This window comes from Peromyscus leucopus, chromosome X, assembly GCF_004664715.2.
Source record: "Peromyscus leucopus breed LL Stock chromosome X, UCI_PerLeu_2.1, whole genome shotgun sequence".
Lineage (NCBI taxonomy): Eukaryota > Metazoa > Chordata > Mammalia > Rodentia > Cricetidae > Peromyscus > Peromyscus leucopus.
This window is the reverse complement of record NC_051083.1, coordinates 99,822,834-99,844,554: the sequence shown is the minus strand read 5'-3', so window position 1 is coordinate 99,844,554 and position 21,721 is coordinate 99,822,834. Positions and strand designations below refer to the sequence as shown.

General features: G+C 36.5%; 1 protein-coding gene across 1 annotated transcript in view; it reads right to left on the bottom strand.

Annotated features, from left to right (window-relative positions):
- The window catches only part of Htr2c (5-hydroxytryptamine receptor 2C), a 201,712-nt gene that overhangs the window by 51,710 nt on the left and 128,281 nt on the right, over window positions 1–21,721 (bottom strand). The gene's annotated exons all lie outside the window — the stretch shown is intronic.

The following is a 21,721-nucleotide window of genomic DNA, read 5'->3' as shown; positions in this document are numbered from 1 at the left end:
AAGGAAAAAGGCCAAGTGACTTATAAAGGCAGACCCATCACAATAATACTTGACTTCTCAATGGAGACTCTGAAAGCGAGAAGGTCCTGGACAGACATAATGCATTCAGTAAGAGATCACAAATGCCAGCTCAGATGACTATACCCAGCAAAACTTTCAATCACCATAGACAGAGTGCACAAGACATTCCAAGACAAAACCAAATTTAAACAATACCTATCCACAAATCCAGCCCTACAGAATGCACTAGAGGGAAAACTCCGACCTAAGGAAGTTAGATGCATCCACAAAAACACAAGAAATAGATAACCCCACAGCAATAAATTCCGAAGAAGGGAAACACACACACACACACACACACACACACACACACACACACACACACTACCACCAACAGACAACAGGAATTAACAATCACTGGTCACTAATATCACTTAATATTAATGGACTCAATTCACCTATAAAAAGACATAGGCTAACAGAATGGATATGAAAACAGGATCCATCCTTCTGCTGCATACAAGAAACACACCTCAATTTCAAAGACAGACACTATCTCAGAGTAAAAAGGTTGGGAAAAGACTTTCCAATCAAATGGACTTAAGCAATCTGTTATAGCTATCCTAATATCTAACAAAATAGATTTCAAACTAAAATCGATAAAAAGAGAAGGACATTAAGTATTCATTACAGGAAAAAACCCACAAAAATCAAGTCTTAATTCTGAACATTTATACCCCAAATACAAGGGCACACACATATGTAAAAGAAACATTACTAAAGCTTAAATCACACATCAAACCCCACACATTAGTAGTGGGAGACTTCAACACCCCACTCTAACCAATGGACTGATCTACTAGACTGAAATTTAACAGAGAAATAAGGGATCTAACAGATGTTATGACTCTCAATGGATTTAATAGGTATCTACAGAACATTCCACTATAACTAAAAAGAATATACCTTCTTCTGAGCACCCTATGGAACCTTCTCTAATATCAACCACATACTCGGTCACAAAGCAAATCTCAACACATACAAAAAAATTGGAATAACCTCCTGTATTCTATCAGACCACCATGGCTTAAAGTTAGATTTCAACAACAACAACAAACATTACAGAAAGCCTACAATCTCATTGAAACTGAATCACCAATGAGTCAAGGAAGAAATAAAGAAATTAAACACTTTCTAGAATTCAATAAAAATGAATGTACTACATACCAAAACTTATGGGGCACTATGAAAGCAGTGCTAAGAGGAAAATACATATCACTAACTACCCACATAAAGAAATTGGAAAATCTTACAATAGCGACTTAACAGCACACCTAAAATCTTTAAAAGAAGAAGCAAACTCTCTCCGGAGGAATAGACCCCAGGAAATAATCAAATTGAGATCTGAAATCAATACAATAGAAACAAAGAGAACAATACAAAGAACCAATGAAACAAAGAGTTGGCTCTTTGAGAAAGTCAACAAGATAGACAAACTCTTATCCAAACTAATCAAAAGGCAGAGAGAGAACATCCAAAATAACAAAATCAGAAAAGAAAAGAGAGATATAACAGCAGATAATGAGGAAATACAGAGAACCACCAGTTCAGAAAACTGTACTCCACAAAACTGGAAAATCTAAAAGAAATGGACAATTTTCTGGATAGGTACCACATACTTACTAAATTAAATTAAATTAAAATTAAAACAAAACCAGATAAACAATTTAAATAGACCTTTAACACCTAAGGAAATAGAAACAGTCATTAAAAGTCTTCCAACCAAAAAAAAAAAAAAAAAACCACACACACAAAAAAAGGACCAGATAGTTTCAGTGCAGAATTCTACCAGAATTTCAAAGAAGAGCTAACACTAATACTCTTCAAATTTTTCCACATAATAGAAACAGAAGGAACATTACTAAACTATTTGTATGAGGCTACAGTTACCCTGATACACAAACCACAAAAAGATGCTACAAAGAAATGCCAATCTCCATCATGAACATTGATGCAAAAATACACAATAAAATACTGGCAAACTGAATCCAAGAACACATAAAAAAAATTATCCACCATGACCAAGTAGGCTTTATCCCAGAGATGCAACGATGGTTCAACATATGAAAGTCTGTCAATATGATACACCATATAAACAAACTGAACGAAAAAAAGCATGTGATCATCTCATTAGATGCTGGAAAAGTCTTGACAAAATCCAACACCCCTTCATGATAAAGGTCTTGGAGAGATCAGGAATACAAGGAACATACCTAAGCATAATAAAAGCAATTTACGGCAAGCTGTGAGCCAACATCAAATTAAATAAACTCAAAGCAATTCCACTAAAATCAGAAACAAGACAAGACTGTCCACTCTCCCCATATCTATTCAATACAGTACTTGAAGTCCTAGCTAGAGCAATAAGACAACTAAAGGAGATCAAGGGGATACCAAGTGGAGGGGAAGAAGTCAAACTTTCACTATTTGCAGATGATATGATAGTCTACATAACTGACCCCCAAAATTCTACCAGGGAACTCCTACAGCTGATAAACAGCTTGAGTAATGTGGCAGGATGCAAGATTAACTCAAAAAATCAGCAGCTCTCCTATACACAAATGATAAACAGGCTGAGAAAGAAATCAGAGAAACATCACCCTTTTCGATAGCCACAAATAATATAAAATACCTTGGGGGAACTCTAACTAAGCAAGTGAAAGACCTGTATGACAAGAACTTTAAGTCTCTGAAGAATGAAATTGAAGAAGATATCAGAAAATGAAATCTCTCATGCACATGGATAGGTAGGATTAACACAGTAGAAATGGCAATCTTATCAAAAGCAATCTACAGATTCATTGCAATCTCCATCAAAGTCCCAACACAATTCTTCACAAACCTGGAAAGAACAATACTCAACTTCATATGGAAAAACAAGAAACCCAGGGTAACTAAAAGAATCCTGTACAATAAAACAACCTCTGGAGGCATCATCATCCCTGATCTCAAGTTCTACTATAGAGCTATAGTAATAAAAAACAGCTTGGTACTGACATATAAACTGACATGTGGACCAATGGAATCGAATTGAAGACCCTGACATTAATCCACACCTATGGACGCCTGAGTTTTGACAAAGAAGTCAAAACTATACAATGAAAAAAAGAAAGTGTCTTCAACAAATGCTTATGGCATAACTGGATGTCAACATGTAGAAGACTTAAAATAGATCCCTATCTGTCACCATGCACAAAACTGAAGTCCACGTGGATCAAAGACCTCAACATAAATCCAGTTACACTGAACCTGAGAGAAGAGAAAATAGGAAGTAGTCTTGAAAGCTTTGGCACAGGAGATCACTAAATATAACAACAGTAACACAAATCCCGAGAGTAACAATTAATAAATATAACCTGCTGAAACTGAGAAATTTTTGTAAGGCAAAGAACATAGTAAATAAGATAAAATGACAGCCTATAGAATGGGAAAAGATCTTCACCAACCCCACATCTGACAGAGGGCTGATCTCCAAAATATATAAAGAATTCAAGAAACTAGATATCAAAATACTGAACAACCCAATTAAAAAGTTGGCTACAGAGCTAAACAGAGAATTCTCAACAGAAGAATCTCAAATGGCTGAAAGACATTTAAGGAATTGTTCAACATCCTTAGTTGTCAGGGAAATGCAAATCAAAACCACTCTTAGATTCCATATTACACCTTTCAGAATGGCTAAGATCAAAAACAAGTGACAGCTTATGTTGGAGAGGATGTGGAGCAAGGGGAACACTCTTCCATTCTTGGTGGGAGTGCTAACTTGTACAGCCACTTTGGAAATCAATATGGTGGTTTCTCAGAAAATTGGGAATCAGTCTACCTCAAGACTCAGCTATACCACTCTTGAGTATACACCCAAAGGATGTTTGATCATGCCACAGGAACACTTGCTCAACTATATTCATCATACTTTTATTCATAATAGCCAGAAACTGGAAATACCCTAGATGTACCTCAACTGAATAATGAATAAAGAAAATGTAGTAAATTTATACAATAGGATATTACTCAGTTCTTAAAAACAATCACATCATAAAATTTGAAGGCAAATAAATGGAACTAGAAAAAAAATCATCCCGAGTGAGGTAATACAGACCCAGAAAGACAAACTCTCCCTGTGAAGGGAATAGCAGAGATCCCCTGGGTCAACTGGGTACAGTTGCAGATGGGAACATGAGGGATTGGTTCAGGGAGTGGATGGAGGGGGAGAATGTTGAAAGAGATAACTGGAAAGGGCTATGCATTTTGGTGTTAGGTAGAAACTTGGTGCAAGGGAAACTCCTACAAATTTAAAAGCATGACTTCAGCTAAGACTCCTAGCAATAATGGATATGTAGCCTGAACTTGCCATATCCTGTGATCAGGCAAGATTTCCAGCGAGGAGATTGGGACACCAATCCAGCCACACAACCTTTGACTTACAGTCTGTCCTACCTATGTACAATCCTATAAGGATTGTACAGAGATTGTGGGAGTGGCCAACCAATGACTGGCCCAGCTTCAGAGATATATGCCATAAGACTGATCTTAGCCCTGACACTGCCTGGAGTGCTAGGACCCAGAAGCTGGATGGCCCAGAGACCTAGGATAGAGCCAAACATGATTGGAGATAAAAAACATCAATGTAATGATACCTAATGATATTCTGCTATACTCGTAGATTATTAACTACTCCAATTGTCTCCAGAGAGCCTTCATCCAGTAATTGATGAAAACACATGCATTAAAGCCAAGCATTAGCCTGATCTTGGGGAATCCTGCTGAAGAGAGGGAGGAAAAATTGTAGGAGTCAAAGATGTCAAGGACAACACATGAAAACCCACAGAATCAACTAACCTGGCTCATAGGAACTCACAAAGACTGAATCAACAATGAGAGAGACTGATTGGGACTGACCTAGGCTCTCTACATATATGTGACAGTTGTGTGGCTTGGTTTACTTGTAGGACTCCTAACAATGGGAGCGAGGACTGTCCCTCATGCTTTGGTTGGCTCTTGGGAACCTATTTCTCATACTGAATTGCCTTGCCCAACCTCAATACAAGGGTAGGTACTTAGTCTTGTTGCAACTTGATATGCCATGCTTTGTTGATACCCATGGGAGGCCTGCCCCTTTCTGAACAGAAACAGAGGAAAAGTGGTTTGAGGTGGGGGGAGGGAATAGGAGGAAAAGAAGGATGGGAAACTGTGGTCAGGATATAAAATAAATAAACTAAATTAAATATGACGATAAAAGAGGCCTGGCCTTGTTGGAAAAAGTGTGTCACTGAGGGTGGGCTTTGAGGTTTCAACAGTACAGGCCAGGCCCAGTGTCACTCTTTCCTCTGCTTATGGAATATCCAGATGTAGAACTCTAGGCTCCTTCTCCAGCACCATGTCTGCCTGCCTGCTGCCATGCTCCCCACCATGATGAGAATGGACTAAACCTCTAAAATTGTGAGCAAACCCAATTAAATGCTTTCTTTTATAAGAGTTGTCATGGTCATGGTGCCTCTTCACAACAATGAAGCAGTGATGAAGACAACATGAATCATAAATCTCATATGGTAACAAAATAACAGCTACATAAAAAATATTGCCATGCATTCTGTATAATCATTTTGGGATATCAAATTTGTCTTGTAATTTTTTATTTCTTCATGAACACTCTACACTTAAAACACTAGAAAGGCACACAACGTTTATATCAAAATAAAATGGTCATTATAAATTTGTAGATTAATTTAATTTGATCTTTTGTATATAATAAGGAGTCTCACAAGCATTCTAATTTTTTTTTATTTTTGGTTTTTCGAGACAGGGTTTCTCTGTGTAGTTTTGTGCCTTTCCTGGAACTCACTTGGTAGCCCAGGCTGGCGTAGAACTCACAAAGATCCGCTTCCCTCTGCCTCCCGAGTGCTGGGATTAAAGGTGTGTGCCACCACCGCCTGGCCTACATTCTAAAATTTTTAACTAAATTTCCATGTCCAACTGATAAACATTTTGCAGATGTAGATAATTGTAATTGTTATGAACATTTATGTTCTTTGTAGTTAATGTTTTACGTTTCACTTTGAAAATGAAGTGTTAGATGAAGTAATCAAAAATTTTTTAATAATGATGAATTTTAAATGAAAAAAAAACAAAGAAAATAATTTTGTCTGATAGTTAAGAAAGTCACAGTGATTGTGTAAACCAGAATTAGAAGTAGGCTTTTACTCTGTTGGCTAGTTCTTACTCAACTTAATAAAAGCTAGCATCATCTGGGAATAAGGTACTGTAACTGAGAAAATGCCTTCAACTGAATAGCCTGGATGCACTCTCTTGATTGATATTTGAAGTAGGAGGGCCCAGTTCACTGTGGGTGATGCTACCCTGGGCTGTAAGTCCTGTGTGCTCTAAGAAGGCAGAATAAACAAGCCATGCAGATTAAGCCAGTTGGCAGTATCCCTCCATGACCCATCGCCTATTCATCAGTTCATATCTATAGGCTCCTGCCCTGACTTTGTGAATGATAGACTACAAGTTGGAGTATAAAATAAAACCTTTGCTTCCAAAGTTTATCATGGTCAGTTTTTTTTTAACCACACAAAAAAAAAAATGGAAACTCTAAGACAGAAATTGGTACAGGCTATGGGCTATAGCAGTGACAGTGCTGACCCATGTTTTGTGGGGAACTGAGGATGGACTTTGAAACTTTTGGCTAGAAAAGCCATTGAGTGCTCATAGCTCATTAAGCTACTGTGAGGAGTTAGATGCTATTGCTGAGAGCAGCGTGAAAGAAGACCTGGATTGTGAAATTTCAGAGTTCCTTAAAGACTCTGTTTGGACAATTTGATATTTTCAATTAACCACTAAAATAAAATGTCTGTTCTACTGGTCAGATAGGACTCAAGTATCGCCTGTGATCAAGAAGAAACCAGAATATTTGACACCAGATATTTTAGGAAGTGTTTCTTAGAAGTCAGCAACAGAAGCTGTGGTCCAGAGGGGGCCAAGAGTTTATGTATATCATGCTGGAAGCCAAATTTGGTAGTGTAAGAGTCACCCAGATTGTACTTATTTTGAAGGCATGAAGGAGTCATGGAGAGCAGCTGAGGCTTTGCACTACGTAACAGGGCTGGGATCCTGAAGTAAGGCCAGTAAAGGTCATTTGTGAAGGTATAGCATCAGTTGCAGCAGGATACCCCAGCATTTTTGAGATGTAATTACCATGAGATGACCTCATTTGCCGTGGGATGAACCCGCATGATTCTAGGAGACAAGGTGTGTGCTGTGGATGTCAGAGTGGAAGAAATGGAGCTGATCCAAGGCTCTTTGGAGCCCAGAAGATCATGAGTGAATTCCTTATTTTGGGCACTGCTTTATACACTGTTGGACTTCGTTATTGCTTTGATTTGATTGTGACTGTGATTTTTCTTTCTTAGAGTAAGAAAGTATATAATTTTTATTTTACAGGAGCCATTAATGAAGAGACTTTGGAATTTTAGAGAGACTATGGATATTTTAGAGAGACTTAAGCTTTGAATGTTTAAAAGAGACTGAACTTTTAAAGTGTTTCAAATTTAAAAGATTGTGGAACTTCTAAAAATTGAAATACTTTATTTTGATATTAATATGACATGGCAGGGATAACAATTGAAATTATGGTTTAATTGTGCTATATGTTTGTGTATCAAGTTGGAGAAAGATGGATTGTGCTGGGTAGTTTTATGTCAATCTGACATAATACAGAGTTATTTAGCAGGGTGGAACTTCAATTGAGAAAATGGCCCACCAGATTGGCTTTTTGGGCAAGTCTGTGGTGTATTTTCTTGGTTGATGATTGGTATAGGAGGGCCCAGCTCACTGTAGGCTTTCACACCCTGGAGCTCTGGTTCTGACTGCTGTAAAGAAAACAGAGTGAGCAAGCCATGGGGAACAAGCCATTAAGCAGCACTTCTCTATGGCCTCTGGTTCAGTTTCTGCCTCCAGGTTTCTGTCCTGATTTCCCTCAAAGGTAGACAGTGACAGAGACATGTAAGCTGAAATAAGCTATTTTTTTCATCCCCAAGTTTTTTTTTTATTGCTTTTGGTCATGGTGTTTTATGACAGCAATAGAAACTGTAACTAGCACATTAAGTTATCTCAGGCCAATTGGGCTCAAAACTGTCAGTGTTATTATGGTAAATCATCTGAAATTACTAAAACTCAACTTCAGTGACCTATAAAATATTGTTTCATGTTTTCTTTTGAGAGAAAGAGAACATGAAGTTCAGTAGGTATGGAAGTGGGTAGGCTGTGGAAGGATTTGGGAGAGGTAAAAGAATGTGATAAAAATATATTCCCTTTCACCAGAGAAAATGTAAGACTTTTGGCACTAGGTTGGTTGGATACAGTCTGCTTCTCAGAATTCAAAAAAAAACTTCTAAGATTAAGGGAATACTAAAATCAAGGCTTAATATTCTTATAAAGTGTTTTCCTATTAGCATTGTTTCCAATTTGTCTAAAAATCTTTTAATAAGTCTCATAATAAACCTGGCTCTGAGCTTCAAGGAATTTGTAATCAAAGTATAGAGATGCTTTTTAAGCTTTGATAGTGTTGATTATTTGAGAAATAAATAGGATTTACAAACTGAACAAAACAAAGAGAGTAGACTGAAATTAAGAAAATTAGAGATGAAAAGAGACTTGTTACAGCAGACTAAAATGAAATTCAGAGGATGATTGGGGAATATTTTGAAATTATATACTCCAAAAACCTACAAAATCTCAAAGGAAATAGATGAATCCCTAGACACATATATTCTACCAATATTAAAATAAGAATATATAAACAACTTCAACACACCCAGCAAAAGCAATGCTCATGAAAGTAACCCTAATGAAGTTCATTTTCTCTTTATTTCTCTCCCTCTCTCCCTCCCTCTCTCCCTCTCTCCCTTCTCCCCCCAACAGAGACAGAGAGATGAGAGAGAGGGAGAGAGAGAGAGAGAGAGAGAGAGAGAGAGAGAGAGAGAGAGAGAGAGAGAGAGAGAGAAGAGTGCAAACATGTACAAAGAGATATGGAAATAGTAGAAGAACTTGTTTGGAAGAAGTGATTTAACAACAGTGGGAGAGAATTCATAAAAGGTGGTAGGGGTGAAAAGAACTCAAATATGATAAATGCATGTATGATATTGTCAAAGAATAATAACACCAGTTTAAAATCCCATGACACACAAAAATGCTTAAGGTTGAGTAAATTCAGTGCTTAATTCTACCACATTACCCAAACTGGATAAAAACACAAACAAAAAAGAAAACTATAGTTCAATTTCCTTAATAAATATAGGTTCAAAGATTATTAACAAAATACTTACATCTTGAATTCAAAGACACAAGAATAATATCATACATCATCACCAACTTGGTCGTATTTAATAGATGCAAGATTGTTTCAACTTGCTAACTAATAAGTTTAAGATACCATATAAATATAGTAATGAACAGAAAGCATATTATATCTTAAAAGTCATAGAAAGGTATTTGACAGTGTTTCAGGGTAACTTCATAATAAAACCCCAGAAGAAAGTAGTGATGGATCTCAACACAATAATGTCTGTATGTGACAAGCTTATAGTCAATATTATACAAAATGGGGAAAAATTGAAACCACGTCCTCTAAAATATGTGATAAGACAAGGGTGGCTACTCTGAAGTTATTTGAGGTCTTAGTGCAATAAAAGAAGAAACATAAATAAAAGTGATACAAACAGGAAAGAAAGAAGTAAAATTATCTCTATTAATACAGAATACTGCTATATACTGAAATGATTCTATGGATTTTACTAGAAAAAAACTTAGATCTGATACAGTCTTCCAGCAAAGTTGAAGGAAACCAAAACTTGGAAAGGAGGGCTGGGGGATGGGAAGAGGGAGAAGGGGGGATCTGTGGGTGGTATGTAGAGTGAGTAGAAAATTTCTTAATAAAGAAAAATGAAAGAAAAAAGTTGCTTTTGTACATACAAAAAATGAACTATCCAGGATATAAACTATAGAAAACTATCCCCATTCATAATAGATTCAATAAAATATCTAGCAATAAACTTATTTAAAGAAATGAAAAACTATAAAATGAAACATTTTTAGATGGTGAAGAAATCAGTTGAACCCAGTGCCAACAGACATATTTCAGTACAACTCCTACAGCTAAGGCTCAGGGAACATTGTGGAAGATAGGAAGGAAAGATTGTAAGAAGCAGAGAATTTGTTGTGAGATTGTGTCTCCTACCATTCTCAGAAACTCAACCCAGAAAGTCTCACTACCATGTACATGAATTAAAGAAGGACAGCTATAATAGATAGGCTAAAGTGGAGGGAGAAAAGCCCACAAGGCCTGAACCCTACACAAAGAACTACAGGCAACTAAGGAATACTGAGAAAGGGAGAAATAGTCTTTCCTAGGAAAGAGCACACCTATTGGTTATTCAATACTGAACAGTTAACACTGAACACATAGACAAGAATAACATTCTACAGACTGAGTAGGTTACAGTTAATGATACAAAAGCATATACTTACACACATATGCACGCAATAGCCATTAATGAATCAGGACATGAATTTGAAGGCAAACAGAGAGGGGTATACAGGAAGTTTTGATAAGAGGAAAGGGAAGGGGCATATGATGTAATTATATTATTATTTCAGTAAAAGAAATGATTTAAAAATAGGAAAGAAAAGAAATAAATTGAAGACATTAAATGATGGAAAGACCTCCCATACTTATGGATTGGCAGAATTTATAGTGGGATATTAGCTGTTTTTCTGAAAGGCATCTATAGGGTCAACAGAATATTCATCAAAGTTCCCATGTCATTCTTTTTTTTTTTTTTTTTTTTTTTCTTTTTGGTTTTTCGAGACAGGGTTTCTCTGTGTAGCTTTGCGCCTTTCCTGGAACTCACTTGGTAGTCCAGGCTGGCCTCAAACTCACAGAGATCCGCCTGCCTCTGCCTCCCGAGTGCTGGGATTAAAGGCGTGTGCCACCACCGCCCGGCTCCCATGTCATTCTTTATGAAACTAGAAAAATAATCTTCAAATTAATGTGGAAACACAAATATTTCACATAGTCAAATCAGAAAGAACAATGCTGGACATATCATAATAACAGATCTCAAATTATGTTACTGAGCCATAGTGACAAAGACAGTATCATTATATGACAAAAAGTAGACATTTAGACTAATACAGTAGGATAGAGAACTAAGAAATAAACTCATATCTATGGCCACTGAATATTTGACCAAGAGGACAGAAGCTTATGCTGGAGTAAATGAGAAGTGACACTGGTAAAATGGCTATGTAGGTCTAAAAGAATGTGAGAAAACCTGAATTCCAAAGACATAAAGGTTTTAATGTGAAGTCCCAAATACTTAATAAGAATGTATAAGAGCTCCCTGAGAACGACTCTGAAAGTACAAGCGATAACTCAAAGAATTGATGAATGGGAAATTCAAAAGTTTCTTTAACCAAAGGAAACTATGAGTAAAGAGATATCCTGAAGAATAGGAAGGAACTCTTTGCCACCTATACTGTAAGTCGAGGTGGTGGTGGTTGATATCTAGAATATTAAGAACTACAACAAACACCAAAAAAGTGATTATTAAAATCATTAAATGGACTAATGGACTGAAAAGATAATTCTTAAAAGAAAAATTGACAATAATTATTTTTAAGTACTTAATATCCTTAGCCATCAAGGGAATGTGAATTAAAACTACTTTGAGATTCCATCTCACCCCAGTCATAATAGCTAGCTATCGTTAAGAAAAATGACAGCAAATTCTGGTGATAATCTGGAGGGGGAAGTAACAGTTACACATTGCTGGTGGGATTATAACCTGTTATAAATGCTATAAAAGCAGTACGGGCATTTTTCAAAAAAGGGAAAATCAAAGTATCATATTTTTTTCACCCAATTATTTCACTATATAGACCCAAAGGACGATAGATCCTACCATAGAGATACTTGCATATATTTGGTTATTGCTGAATTATTATCAATAGGAAGAAAGTAGATTCAACCTAAAGGTCCACAAACATGAGTAAATAAATAAATGTGGTATATGCACAATGGAATTTTGTTAATCTATAAAGAAGAATAAAATCATGATATCTGTAAGAACATGGAAAGAGTGGAAATTATTATATTTAGCAAAAGTAACCCAGACTTTGATACAGACTCCATACAATTTCCCTCATACAAAATCTTATATCCTAGATTTGTATATGTTTTTATATATGCAGCTGTAGTAAGAGTTGTGAAACTAGAAAATGTACCATAAGAGTGGAGAAGGGTCTTGGAGTTTGGAAGAGGGTAATAGAATAAATATATATGACATGGAAGCAAAAAGGGAGCCGGATGTGGTGGCTCACACCTTTAATCCCAGTACTGGGGACTCATGTGAGGCCAGCTTGATCTACAGAGCTACTTCCAGGGCAGCCAGGGCTACATACAAAACCCTGTCTTGAAAAACAAAAACAAACAAATAAGCAAAGAAAAAAGGGGACTACTGAGAGAAATAAGAAGACCTCTGGGAGCAGGGAACCAGGGGGAAAGTGGGGAAACAATGTACGTCTAAATTGCTAAAATGAGACCCATCTTTTTGTATGCCAACTAAAAGCTACCAGTGAAATAGTTACTAGTCTTCATTATAAGCTAGACTTTCAGAGTACCAATACAAGTCTAAACGAACTCTTTTGTTCATGTGAAGAAGTTATCCTGCTTAAGTTTCAAAGTTTTTTTTGTTTGTTTGTTTGGTTTTATTTACTTAGAAAAAGTAATTGGATTAGAGCAATCACATACCAAACAGTAACAACATCTGCCAGGTACTTAATTTGCTTCTGTCTTGACAGACAGCAGGAGAGGTACTATGCTTCTACTGATTGTAAAAAAAAAAAAAAAAAAAAAAAAAAAAAAAAAAAAAAAAAAAAAAATGGAGGAGGAACAATTATTTTAGTAGTTTCTCTTCTGCACATGACTGTAACTTTGTGATTTGATTTTTCCATTGAAATCTTAAGAAAAGGTATTGTTTTGCCTACCTATAGTGTTGTTTGAGGACATGTGGAAACAATATATATGAATGAGTTAAATACTTGATAGGAGCTACAGTCTTCCAAGGTAACACATTTCTACCCTCTGTGCTTCTAATTTCCTTATGAATTTTCTAATATACTGAGCCAGATCCAGGTCTAGGCATTAATTTTTACTTTAAAGATTCAGACATCTAAGAATTAATATTGCACCCGGGATGCTTGATCTTTTACTAAACATTTTCTGCAATAGAAGCTTGAGATTTTGTTTAATCTATGAGCTAGGGCAATCATTTACACACAGGAATTTAAAATTCTGCATTATCATTTGGAAAAACACATCTTATCCATGTCTTTTGTTTATATAAGTATCTGAAAAAATAGTAAGGTATATCAACATGGGAAATGAAGAAAGTCCGGAGCTTGAAGACTTCCACTGCAGAGCAGGAATTGCAAATTTTCTGTACCTAATAGCTCAATCCTCTCTTCCACAGAGTCAGTCCTCATTTCTTATATAAGATGCTCTATCTAGGTAGCTCTGATTTCAAAATGACAGAGATAAGCTCATAAAATATGGAAAGGATAGTAAAGACATGTATGAATGGGGAAATGAAATACACAGAACTATTTCCTTCTATGCCAAGGTATATATGAGGCATATAAAAACTCTATCTTATGATTCAGGTTCAATATAGTGATGCAGGGTAGGGTAGGAGGAGTACCAGTTGAAGGCCTGTCTGGTCCACATAACAAGATCTTATCTCAAAAAAAAGTTGTGTTCAGTAGGCCACCTTCTGTTTTGAGCTGATTTCTGAGATGTTATATGCTTTGGAATGTTTTGTTTTTGAAAATGCAATTTTTTCCTTGTTAAATGTAGTCACCCTCTTCTATCATTCATCTAGAATATTCTCAAACCTTGCTGACACATGAACTTAAGTGTCATTTGCTACATTATTTTATTTATGGCTTATAGAATGACAATCCAGAAAAATCAGTTTTGATTATAATTTCATTAATAATTAAAACACAAGATGTATAATAAGTACTAAATATTAATATACATAACTTCTGAGCTTCGGTTCCAGCCAATTAGATATTCTTTCTCTGATTTTTAGGTGACAGACTTTTTATTTAGAAATAAGAAATAGTTTGTCCATGATGAAAATAGTGTGGAGATAGCAACCTCTATCCATTAGCTTTAGTGATATTTGATAATTACCGATAGACGAAGTAACAGTTAAACTGACGTGGCTCCTTCAAAACATTTGAAACACTCTACTTTTTTCAATTAAAAGTTTATTTGGAAAATGAAAGATAGATATTATTCCCTACAAATGGCGTAGCACTTTATTTCCTGCCAAATATTTTCTGTTGCATAAACATGCATTATGCATTTCTACAGGAATTCATCTTGTCACCTAAGTAATGTAACAAAAATCTTTGCCCCATGATTTTTTTTTTATGGAGTTGGCCATTTTATCTCTCTATTAGCTGACATTAGTCACTGAATTTTTTTGTCATTGTTGATTTTGAAATTTCTTCAGAAGTTATTGAAGGTAATGATGAAAATCAGATGTTTTACCTAAATTAGGGAAATACAGAGTATAACTCATTTATGTTAATGTTTTTTTCTAAAACTGAAATAAGTTTATTAGGGATTGGGGCCATGATGTCCTTGTCTGTATTTATTCCAAGGCTAGTGCCTAATACACTGGAGTTTTGTTATATGCTTGATAACTATTAATTAATTATTCAGGAAGGTTACTTTAAAAGTTGTTTTCCCCTTTGACCCTATAAGCTCTTTGGAATTAGACATATTTTTGTCCCAAACATAAAACGAAAGTGGAATAGAAGTAGATGAAAAAAAGTCCTAGTTAAAAGAAAGGAGCATATTTCTATCCTACTATACATGTTGCAGCAGATTTAAATTCCATCTGTAAAATAGTCTGTGACAGGAAAGGGAGAAAGGACATTCTAGTGTACTTGGGTTTCAGAGTAAGGGAAACAAAAAGGTATGCTGAGTCCTTGAATTTGTAATAATTATATATGTATCAAAGAAAAGCTAATCATACTTTGTAGATAAAGGCAAATGTAGAAATAGCTAATCTTGCCAATTACAAATAAAAAAGCTCCACCTTGCACATGCTGGTAATGCTGGATTCAGAAGCTTGTTGTCAATAATTCGTGTACACTTTTTTAGTGTTTGCCAATGGAAGAATGTGGAAGAACTCATAGTAGAAATCATTTATTAGAAAGTAACCAGCCAAGGGTCTAGGACTCTACAAAATCCTTTTAAGTTTCCTAGCTCTTATTTCTGACCTACCTTGTGGTATCATTCTAAATTTATCATTTCTTACATCTCAATTTTTGTTTCTTTCTTGTCTTGGACGTTAGGATAAAATGGAATTAACAGTTATTGTTGGTCAAGGCACACATAAAGTTGTCTTCTAAACCAAAAACTGTGAGTATCTTTGAACCTAATCATTTTTTCCTTAAATAAAGTGCTTCTTTATCTATGTGTCCTTCCCTCCTAAATGTTTCCCCTCCTAAAGCACAGAAGTAATCCCATCAGTAATACTTTTAGTAGAAGGGGGTGTTCTGACTAGTTTTATGGCAACTTGACACAATTCAGAATCATTTGGAAAGAGACAACCTCAGTTGAGAAAATGTCCCCATCAGATTGGCCTGTAGACAAGTCTGTGGTGTATTTTCTTGATTGATGTTTGAGGGAGGGTCCAGCTCACCTTGAGCATTGCCACCCCTAGGAAGGTGGTCTTGGATGCTATTATAAGGCATACTGAGCAAACCATGGGATCAAGCTAGTAAACATCACTGTTCCATGGCCCCTGCAGCAGAAACTTGAGGAGGATTATTTCGCTTTTACTTCAGTGGTGCACTGTAATAAGGAAGTAAAAGCAAAATAATCCTCCTCAAGTTTCTTTCGTCATGGCATTTTGTCACAGCAATGAAAACACCAATTAAAGCATAAATTGGTACCAGGAGTAGGATATTGCTGTGACAGACTTGCCATGTATTTTTGGAAGTGTTTTTGTGGCACTGGAATTTTGAGCTAGGCAAAGACTTTGAGGGCTCAGAGCTCACTGGGTAGTTCTGCAGCAACTTAGAAGATAATAATACTGAGAACAGTGCAGAGGGTGGGAGTCTGGCTTTTTTGTTTTCTATTTTGCATTAGTCTGCGGTGTCTGGTTAGGCAGACCTGAAGAAACAGTTGTGATTAACATGAGAAAAGCAGTTGGTATAAAATCTTTGTTTTTCTGAGACAATTAATACTGGTCATCAGAAGCTGATGAAGCAGTTGTAATTTAAAAGGGACCAGCATTGTTGAGGTGAAATCTCATGGGGGAATTTCCTCCGAGTCCACACACTGAAGCTCTGGTCCAAAGGGAGCTGAGGCTGTACCTCATTTTAGCAGTCCAAGTTGGTAATGTGGCGGTGGTTTTGAAGGGGTCATGGTGAGCAGATGAGGCTTGGCACTGTGTCAGGGCTAGAGAACTGGAAGAGTAACCAGGGTAGGCTATTGGTGGATGTGCATCCCAGTTGCAGTGGAGATCAGAACATTTTTGGAGGTGCCAGTACTGTGGGATGACGGCCAAGGACAGTAGCAGCTGTAGCGGTGGAGTGGAGCTGGCCTGAGTCTTGGAGACAAACCTCACATGCTATGAATGACAGAGCCAGTGATGTGTGACTGTCCAAGCCCTTTGGAGCCCAGAAGATCATTCAAGAATCCTAGACGTTGGACACTGAATTATTTACACTGTTGAAATTTGGTTTGTCTGTGTTCAGACTGATTTGACCTGGGCATTCATCTTTGGAGTTAGAAAGTATTTAACCTACTTTTTAAAAAATTATTTTGTAAGTGCCCACAGTTTACAAACTTTGAAGTCTGAAAGAGTCTTTGAATGTTTTAAAAATATTGAGCTTTTAGAGTGTTTGAATTTTCACAGGCTGTGGACTTTTAAAAGTTGAAATATTTGTTTATTTGGGTTCTCAGTTTTCCTTTTTTTATTGAGGGAAAGAGAGAGAACATGAAGTTGGGTGAGGAGGAAAGTGGGAAGGATCTGAGAGGAGCTGGGAAGAGGGAAAGAATGTGATCAAAATATATTGTATGAAAAAATTTTTAAATGGAAAGAAGTAAAAATTTAAATGGTTGGAGTATTTTATATTGTAATGTTAATATTAACATGAGATCTTAGGAATGAACATGAAAGGAAAAGTTTTTTTATTAATTAATTTTTTTCATTCATTTTATATCCTGACCACATTTTTTCTCCCTCCCCTCGCCCCTCACCATCATCCTCACCCCCCACCGCCGTCTCTTTTCAGCCACCCCCACATCCACTCCTCTGTCTCCATTCACAAAGCAACAGGCATCCCAGGGACATCAACTAAGTTTTACAGTGATGTATTTGTGTGTCAAGCCCACAAGATAAATTGTTCTGGCTTGCTTATGTCAAATTGACACAAGATAGAGCCATTTTGAGAGAGGCAACCTCAACTGAAAAAACGACCCTTCCATATTGTGGCCAGCCTGTGGTGCATTTTGTTGATTGCTAATTGATGTGGGAGGGCCCAGCTCACTTGTCAGCCCTAGACTGGCAGTCTTTTGTGTTGGAAGTAGGCAGGCTGAGCAGGCAGCTACAAGAAGCAAGTCATAAGCAGCATTTCACCATGGCCTGTTTCAGTTCCTACCTCCATGTTCCTGCCCTGCTTGAGTTCCTACTCAGGTGTTCACTGGAAGTGTAAGAGAAATAATCCTCTGCAAGTTTCTTTGGTCCTGGTGTTTTATCACACACACACACACACAAAAAACAACCCCTAAAGACGACACAGAACTAGCTGTGAAGAGGAAGCAGATTGAACAGAGTGGGCAAGTAACAAAAGAGGGGAATAGGGAGGGGTGTATGTGATCACAATTTATAATGCACACATATAAAAACATAAAAGATATAGTTCAATACATGTTAATGAAACATTAAATTTTTAATAAGCTCTTTCTTAGTGTGATGGTTAATCCTCACTGTTAACTTGATTGGATTTAGAATCACAAGGAAATACATCTTGGGGACTGTGTATGAGGGCATTTCTAGAAAACATGAACTGAAAAAGAAGAACCACCTTTAACGCAGGCTGCACCATCCCATGTGTCATGGTCTCAGAGGAAATTAGAAGCAGAAAGTGAGTTGAGCACCAGAGTTTATCACTCCGGACTGCAGGTGCCTCCCACTTGTGCTTCCATGCTTCCCCCGCCATGATGGACCGACCATATCACCTCAAGCTGTAAACGTCCTTCCTCAAATTGCTTCTTGTCATGAATTTGGTCATATCCATGAGTGCTGTGGATATTGCTCTATATAAATAAAACACTGATGGCCAGTGACCAGACAGGAAGTATAGGCAGGACAAGGAGAGAGGAGAATTGGGGAAACAGGAAGAAGGGGGGAGACACTGCAGCCACCGACAGGACAAGCAGCATGTAAAGATGGTAAGCCACCAGCCATGTGGCAAGGTATAGATTTATAAAAATGGGTTAATTTAAGATAAAAGAACAGTTAGCAAGAAGCCTGCCACGGCCATACAGTTTATAAGTGATATAAGCGTCTGAGTGATTATTTTATAAGTGGATTGTGAGACTGCGGGGCTTGGGGAACCTGGAGAGAAGCCCTCCAGCAACACATGAGAGAACTAACTAATACACAAAGAAACCAAATTCACGACCCTTGTTTGAATTCTTATTTAAATGAAGTGACTTGTTTACATCATTTTTGTCAGTTGTGAAAAGGGAATACAAATCAGACAGTGGATGACACTAAATAATCATTTTGCTTTGATTAGATAATTTTGGATTTTATGTTGAAACTGCCATGAAAATTAAGGTGAATAAAGAAGTATTTACAAGAACTAGACCTACATATTGGCAGAGTAAGGAGCTAGGTGAATTCTTCCACAAAGGCAATAAAAATTTGAAAGAGGAACGATAACAACAACAGAAATCTTGAATTTTATAAAATAACCAAAAACTAACTTAAAAGATATTCATTCTAAAACAACATACTGAACATTGGTGTAAGCAATGGAATTATACTGGTTAAACTTGAGTCTAATTCTGTTCCTCTCTTAACATAGTGATACAGCACACTAGCCATGAAACAAACATCAGCTGGTGAGGTGGGAGATGACCTACTTTGGAGTGTCATGTTAAGCCTCATCCCTAGAACACATTCATTATTCCAATATGAACTATTACAGCTTCCTTAAAGCATTCTATTCCCAGGGCCTTGGGCTGTTTGACCTGACTCTGAGTTCAGTTCCTTGGAAAAACCCCTATCCCTGGGGTATTATCGAGGACAGTAGCAATAAACTGGATTTAGTAACACACCATTTGGCTAAATTTGTGAATTTATTTTGAACAAAGAAGACTATGGATAAAATGAATCCTGAAAGTTGGAAAAGAGAATAGGAGTAGTATAAAGGATTTTTATAATGCTCGAGTATATTACAGAATATCAAATATGTGGCACATATGTGCATGTCTGTGCACATTACTTCAAAACAAGAGAAGAAAATAATGATACATAATAATACATCTTTCCCATATCTTTAATGTTCTACTTAAATGGGAGGTCATAGCTGAGACTGAAATAAACTGTTTCAGAATAGAGGGAATTAAAGACTGGCTTACGTTGTTTCATAAAATATTATAAACAGTTACTATTTAATTCCAAAGTATGATCTTTCCAAACAGTTCTCTTTTTTTTTAGACAAAGTCTCTCAATGTAACCCTAGTTCTCCTGGAACTCTCTGTGTAGACCAGTCTGGCCTTGAACTCACAGAGATCCATCCTGCCTCTGTCTCCCGAGTGCTGGGATTAAAGGCATGTGCCTCATTTCCCAGCTTCAAGAGCAACTTGTAAGAGGTCAAGCCAGAAAATAAGCTAGAACTAAAGAAAAAAGATAGAGAAGAAAGTAGCAACTCATCATTTCAAGACATGTAGAACATACAGAATTAATCTAGGAAAGGCACTAAAATAAACAGCAATGAAGAACGAAACCCTTAAAGCAACAAGAAACGGAGGAAGAGAAGACCTGGTCCCAAAGGGACTATAACATATTGTTTTAAATGTCTAGCTTTCAAGAAGAAGTGATTAGACTGGATAATAGGGCTACAAATTATATCCAACTGAAAGAGAATTGACTCACAGTAGCAGGTAATGCAAAAGCAGACAAACCCTGGGAGGATAGAACTGACAAGAACCAGACAGAACCTATGCACACATGCAAACCTGTACACATTATCTTCGTCTCCCATTTCTGCCAGGATAATGCTTGCAACTTATTTTTAAAAGTTTAGAATAAAAAGTTTCTGTAAACTTAAAAAAAAGAAGTTACAAGACATGGGAAGTAATAGAAAAGTGTGGTCCACAGGAAGAAACAAAAGCAAGCAATATGTAGAAAGTGTGAATGGGGGAAGATCTTCAGGGGTGAAGTAACAAGGGTGTAGTAAATCAACAGTCACTTAGATTCCAAGAACAGAAAAGTCTCCAAGGACAGACCATCAACCAGCTATGAATGAGGACTGTACCATGGGACTAAAGTTACTATCTTAAAGGACCCATATTGATCTCTTCAACTTATGATAACAGTAAGTTCTTTGGCTCAAATACAGGCTTCTAAGGACTTCTTTGGCTAAATTTGTATGACCAGAGCTGGAAAAAAATGAGCAAGAACACATCCTGACCAGGACTACTTATTTCTTGGTCCACTGCCATGGTTTTTCCTCCAGTTAAGTCTAAAATCTCATATGAGTAACTGAAGGTGAATTTAGGGTCACTAGACTATACTTATTAATTCTCCTTTCTTAGCTTTCCTCCAGTACTGTTTTGGCATATTGAAATAGATGTCCAAGCCTAGACTGTTGGAGCTTCTGGAAACAGAGATTTTTGCCTTAAAACTCTAATTACAACATGACTTAATCAGAAACTCCCAGAAGAATAACACACCATGAAAGTTAAGTAAATTTGCGATAGTGTTGCATACGAAAAATTATTTAAGTAATATTTGTCTTAAACAAAACCTTCCACTTTTAAATGGAATGGAATAACTTTGTGACTGTTTCTGCTTAATTTCTCTACTCTACTGGAATTTTAATATTCTTGTCTTACACTGTTCAAGCTTAGGAAATCTATAGTTACTACATTTTAACATGTGACAGCACATTTAAAATTGTAAAGCCCCTTCAGAAATTTTGTTGGTCCATCGCAATAGACAAAATTATATATAAAATAATACCAAAATTATATAGAGATCTCAAATTTCCTAGCTGCTTTCATTTTCTCTCTTTAGTAGTCACAAGTCTCAGGGAATCTTACATGGTAAACTAAGACAGACTGATAAACTTGGAATGATAAAGGCTGTGAAACAATAAGAACTCAAAGAGGTGCATGAGAAACTCTTAATTTCTCAATTGCTTACTGTGGTTGATATGTGCCACCCACTGGTGAAAGTCATGTATTCACAGATTACAGGATCATGAGGAACCCAAAATTAGGAACTTCACTTCCATTAAGAGAAATGGGGTAGTGTAGATAATTTATTTTTTATTTAATTTA